General features: G+C 35.1%; 1 long non-coding RNA gene across 1 annotated transcript; it reads right to left on the bottom strand.

Annotated features, from left to right (window-relative positions):
• Nucleotides 1-1,013: 1,013 nt before the first annotated feature.
• LOC114464097 (uncharacterized) lies at nucleotides 1,014-5,267 on the bottom strand. The gene is made up of 3 exons (XR_003674148.1): nucleotides 5,101-5,267; nucleotides 4,632-4,724; nucleotides 1,014-1,178 (listed from the first exon to the last, which is right to left on the bottom strand). It is a non-coding gene; the product is annotated as an uncharacterized LOC114464097 (long non-coding RNA).
• Nucleotides 5,268-6,209: the final 942 nt, after the last annotated feature.

Here is a 6,209-nt window from a genome sequence, read left to right as displayed (position 1 = left end):
TTGTACATTGTCCATGTACTTGAAGAAAACATGTCATTTCATAAAACAAAAGGTCCTTGGTGTTTACAAGTTCTTAGATCAGTGATCCCCACACTGTGAGAAAAAAATTGTCAAATTTACGGTAAAATACTGGCAGCTGTGGTTGCCAGTATTTTACCGTTAAAAAATACAGTATAATACATGAGGAACATAAATGGATTTAGCGTAGATTTTACAATAGCAACCACTAAATCTAGAACAATCTAAAGATTCTCATATATAACCAAGGTAGTGAATATTACTAATAACCAATAAGAAAATTGACATTTCATCTATAAAACAGACTGAACAGGTCATGTGTTGTGTTTCTATACTCGCAAAGCAACATAGATCTTGAGTATACAGCATGTGTCCATATTTATATGGCTGGTAATCCATGAAGGAATGAATAAACATAAAACAAAAAGTCACTTGCCCCTGACCGATCAAGAGTAATGAGTCACTGGGTCCTGCCTTGGTTAAGGAAAACACTCAAACGTGTAGTGGAGTTTCTAATGCACATGATGTTGAAGATAGAAGCTCTGCTGGAGTACTGAGATGTCCATCGGGAGTTCACTATGGACTGGCAGGATCTCCTCTGTAGAAAAACATGGACACAAAGTTTCAAAAGTTTGATCAGTGCTTGAGCAAAATGTACAGTAATGAACAAAACCTGTTGTCAAAAACAGGTCCAATGATAAATTATTTAAGTAGTAAGTTTGCAGTTCTTAAATCTATTTATGTAAAAGTGATACACAGCACAGCCCTAATTATAATCATTATTTGTGTTACACTGTATTTAAGTTTCCCATTGATTTATTATAGAACTTGAAGTTAATGACTCAATGTGACGGTGACTTATTTTATAGTGTCAGTTTCCTTCATTGTATGAAACTACTCACCTGGACAATGAACCTGACCTAGACTGATTAAGATTTGTGTTTTCTGTCCATCTTTCTTTAGTTAAATTGATCAATACCCTTGCTTACCTCTTATTGAATCTTTAGGTGCAGACTTAATTGAAGATGGTGAGGGCCTCGTACAGACAGGGTGTGATGTTTAGGGAAACCAAAGAATTCATACAGGTGTCATCATTTCTGCCAGAAGACTCACAGCAACGTTGGCAATGAAGCTTTGATTGTGGACTGGTTAGATCCCTTCTGCATTCAGAAAGAAAACAACAAAAAGGGCATACACCATAAATAAAAACAATGACAAAAATAAGACAAGAAATTAAAAGAAAATAAGTGCAAAACAAGTTTCCCAATATTGACACTGTGCAAGTTTGTGCTGCTTTCCATACGAGTGATGACCAATACATCGGCCAGCTGATATTATTGGCCGATGTGGGCTGGTGCGTTCGCCGATCCGCATTATATACAAAGAGCAGAAATGTTTTTTACTTCATCTTGTTCTACATCACCTGTTTTTAATATTTGTTAAATATTTTTTACTTGTCGTTCTACCTGACCTTTATTAATTTCAATAAACGTTTGTTCTTTTAAAACTGAGACTCGTACCATTTGTGATCATCATTGTGTAATTTTCATGATGTAAATCCCTATTCCATACTAGGGATAGACCGATATCGGTTTTTAGGGCCGATACAGATTTTTTTTCCATCAGCCTTCGCCGATGACCGATACAGACGGCTGATTTTCTTGAGCCGATATTTGAAGCCGATACTACTTTTGCTCCCTCAATTTACATCATAAAAACTACACAACGATGATAACAAATGTTATGAGTCTCAATTAAAAAAAAGAACATTTATTGAAATTAACAAAGGTGAGTTAGAACAACACCAAGTAAAAAATATTTAAATAATAAAAACAGACGATGTAGAACAAGAAGTAAAAATAATTTCTGCTCTCTGTAAATAATACGGATCGGCGAACGCAGCAGCCCACATCGGCCAATGTCGATACACGTAAAAAACACAAAAATCGGCCGATGTATCGGTTCAGTAATAGGCTAAATTACTTCTCAAGTATCATTATTTAGACGTTAAGTTTTATACAATGACATAGTTGTTTGCTTTGGGCTGAGGTTTATCCAAACTACTTAAATGTTTTTTTTTTTTACTTCCTGGTATAAGTTAATTTAAAAAATGTGCATGCCTTAAATGTATTATAATAAAACATTTAACCAAAGATACATTAGTTGGTTGTGGTAATTTTAGCTGAATGTTTTTCAACAATTTGATTTAAACTACGGTGTAACAGTTAGGCAAGTGTCAAAAGTAGGGATGTAACGATTAATCGTAAGGCAGTTAAAAATCGATTCATAGGTATCACGGTTGATATCGATTTTCTGACAATTGAATCCGGAAGTGTTGGCGGCGGGCGGCGTCTGCTAATACTTTCTTTCTGGCTGCCTTCTACTCTTAAATATGTTAATAAATGATTCATTACCCCTTTAGCACCGAAAGAATATCTGTAATATTACTTGAATATCTGTAAAAGTCACGTTTTTCTATTAGCTCTGTCTGCTAGCATAGCTTATCTTCTTCACTGCAAGATATCTGCATGCCAACCGACCACTGGGTTACCAGTGCCCTCTGCTGGTCCAAACAAATGACGTAAATCATTGCAATCACGTTTTTTTTTTTTTTTTTTAAAGTCCAATTGTTAAGGCACAAAATACATTTTCAGTTGCACTTTTAAAAGAAAAAGAACTATTATGCAGTTTTGCATTGTTTAATATAGAACCAGAATTTAAATTAATAGGCTTCATTTTCATTTGTATTATTCCTTTATTTATTTAATTCAAGATTTATTTTTAGTTAAATTGCATTGTTTTGAATAGTTTATCAAGGAATTCTTTTGACAATGAAAAATATAAGGAAAATAATACAGTATTTTCTAGTTTTTTTTCCCAAAAAAAAAATTTGTCTACAGTCACATTTTGTAAATGAAAAAATCGTGAGAGAATCGTATCGTGAACCCAGTATCGTGAATCGAATCGTATCGGGAGTTGAGTGAATCGTTACATCCCTAGTCAAAAGGGTAAAACAAAAAATCTACCTAATGCTACAAATACAGTAACCTCGAACCTTGTATTTATGAAATGAATAGTTGAATTTTTTTCTCAACTTTACTTTGGCAGTGACCAAATTCTAGATTTTTGGGGGCACACAACCAAGCTAGAAAATGGTGATGATTTCTAATGTATACATAATTTGGATTTTAGATAAATGAGCAAAAATCCTTGCAGCCTGTGAATCTATTGAAAAATACAGCAGTTTAAAGGGGACATATCATGGTTTTAAATCCTTCCTTTTTAGATATAAATCATACAGTTGTGGTCTATATAAAGCGGAACTGCACTGCTTGGGTCTGAATTCCTCATTATTATAGCTCCCCAGACCCCTTTTCTGATGTGCTTCTAAGAGCAACTCATTTTGGTGCGGTCTCTTTAAATGCAAATGAGACACTTCATACCCCGCCCCCTCTCCAGGTTCAACTCCACCCTGCTCGGCCATTTTTGTAGTTTGATAGAAGAGATATGGCCATGTAGCGGCGCAGAAAAAGTTTATTCACACGTTATTTACACAATGTCAACAACAGAACACTTGTCCATCCAGCCTTACATGTTTGAGCCAGAGTCTGACCCGGCGGAGCGAGATGAAAATGAAGATGATGAACCTGCAGAACCCTAACAAGTGAGCTAACACAAGCACCGAGCTAACGCTAGCGCCAAGCTAACGTCACGAAATGCATTTTAATAGTCTTTTCGGAGACAAAAACGGCAAAATGAAATGACTAATGAAAACTTTAGACTTAAATTAAACCACGTAGGCCATATCATCAAGGATCTAAAACGAGCACACAGCGCTAACAAAACAATGACAGGGACGTCTTATCATAACACTTTTTAGTGTTATTTACAGCTTACCGAAGTGCTCTGTTTGTCGTCTCCAAAGATAGAAGGAATTGACCCCTCAATCAGACAAAGTCTTTCGGCAAATCCTTCTTTATACTGGCGGAGGTTGCAGAAGCAGTCATCCTTGAAGTGCTTCGTGCACACAAAAATGACCTTACCCACAGATGTGGGTACATTTCCGTGAAAAATAAAACTCAACCAGGCACTTTGAAAAGGTTCTGATGCTGGGAGACAGTGTAATGAAGCGTGTGGGTTACTACATCCAACAACCAAACATTTTGATTTCTCCTCTCGTAACTTCTGCATCCTGGAGCTTGGACTGCAAAATAAAAGCGAGAAATAAAAATGGCGGATTGCTCGAAGTGTTGGGCCTGGAGTCGATGTCCTAATTTGGCAGTTCCGCTGACGTTATTGTTCAAAAAACGTAATAGATAATCGAAAAATCGAAACAGATTGAAAAATATGACCAAAACAGAACATAAAGATATCAACAAAGCACCTGAAGAGACTAATTTGAACTTTTCTGTGCTTCTAAACAATCTAAATATACATCAAAATGCATTTAAGGGCTAAAAAAGAGGATTTAGCATGATATGTCCCCTTTAAGACATAACCACAGAGCCTAAAATGCACAGACTACATATTACAATCAAATGACTAAACACACAGTCAATAACATTAAGAGTTAGACCATCCAAGTAGTCAAAATGGTAAAATACTGTACATACCAAATATTTCCAACCAAGGTTTTATTCCATCTTCAGCATGTTATTCTCGCTGTTGTCTTGACACTGTTTCACCTGTCACTCTCTTCTGATGCTCTTCACAAAAACAAAACAGTAATATTGTAAAAAGAAAGGAAAAAATAATTAGAAAATTTGCCTTAAACGTGCCATACTTGGTACATGTCTGCTAGCAGTCGGCTTCATTACACCTAAATAAACGTGGTTCATTCCGATGCAGTTTACAATGAACAATTACAATGATGACTAAACTACTTTACCACATAAATTACAGGTTAACATGTCTTCAGGTACTTTGGTAATTCATCCCTAACAAATTAAACATATCAAACACAGAAATTAATCACGGGCAATGCTTTCCTCACCACAGCAATGCTAACTTAATAAACATATCTATCATAGCTGTGCTGGTGGGTTTTTATGACAGATATAACTTGAAGTCACATGTACTCACCTCACGAGTTCATTTAAAGCTGCCAGGATGTCTAAAAAGTCCAAAGATGCTGTGGTCCAAGCACCTAAAATGGCGCTGGTACGAATTCAAAACTGCGTCCGTTAACGAGGTCACCAGGTGTCCAGGTAAAAAGAGCGGTCTGTACACGTCTCAGCAGCGAGCCACGCTATTGGTCTTTGTCAGATGACGTGTTCTTCTTCTTCTTCGTTTTGTTTTTTGGCGACTGACACCTGGTGTTGCAGGTGCACTACCGCCACCTACTGTATTGGAGAGTACCTTTAACTGAGAGGACCCATTTAACTTTAAATTAAAACACTTAAGGTGGTCTGATAATATGGCGTGAGACATAACAGAACATAAAGTTGTTTTTAAATATATAATTAAAAAACGATTATTTAAATCAATTTTATTCAGCAACCTTAAACTTTATTTTATACATATGTTTTTGCTGTTGATTTTTTTTATGAAAAGGTTAACAATGTTATACTGCAGACCAAACTATTAATGTGCATATCAGTATCTGAATTAAAAAATAAATAAATAAAAAAAGATAAAATTTTATTGTCTTTTGCTGCTGATATTTGCCTTTTTTAATAGTATTTACTGGTTGTATTTTTACAGTGGACCCTATTTTTTAACATTTTGCTTCTGTAAAAATGAAGGTTTTTGTTTGCTTAGCAATCAACAGATTTATATTGTAAATTCTAATGTGCACAACCCCATAAGATGTAGTTTTGGCCGAATAATGCCGTAAAATCTAAGGTTTTCAAACATTTTTTTTCATTACGATATTTACTTTTAAAATGTATGTATGTTTATTTGTTTCTACAGAAAATCATTTCAACATTTTATTACAGTAAAAATTGAAGTTTTGTCCAGTTTCACAATTAACTGTTATTCGATGTATTTATTACAGTAAAAGGACGTTTTGGGTTTTACGCTACTTTACTGTTGGAATTTGACAGTCTTTTGCTGTATATATTACGGACTTTTTTTTACTGTGTAGTTGCTGAGTGACACTTTTAAATAGGTCTTCCTTTTGTTATTGTTTATCCTATTTCTTGTATTCTGCTGAGTTGAAAAGGTCATACCAATTCATTTCAACCCTG

This window comes from Gouania willdenowi, chromosome 5 (genome assembly GCF_900634775.1).
Source record: "Gouania willdenowi chromosome 5, fGouWil2.1, whole genome shotgun sequence".
NCBI classification, from domain to species: domain Eukaryota; kingdom Metazoa; phylum Chordata; class Actinopteri; order Blenniiformes; family Gobiesocidae; genus Gouania; species Gouania willdenowi.
The sequence above is the reverse complement of the archived record's forward strand: the minus strand, read 5'-3'. Positions and strand labels throughout refer to the sequence as shown.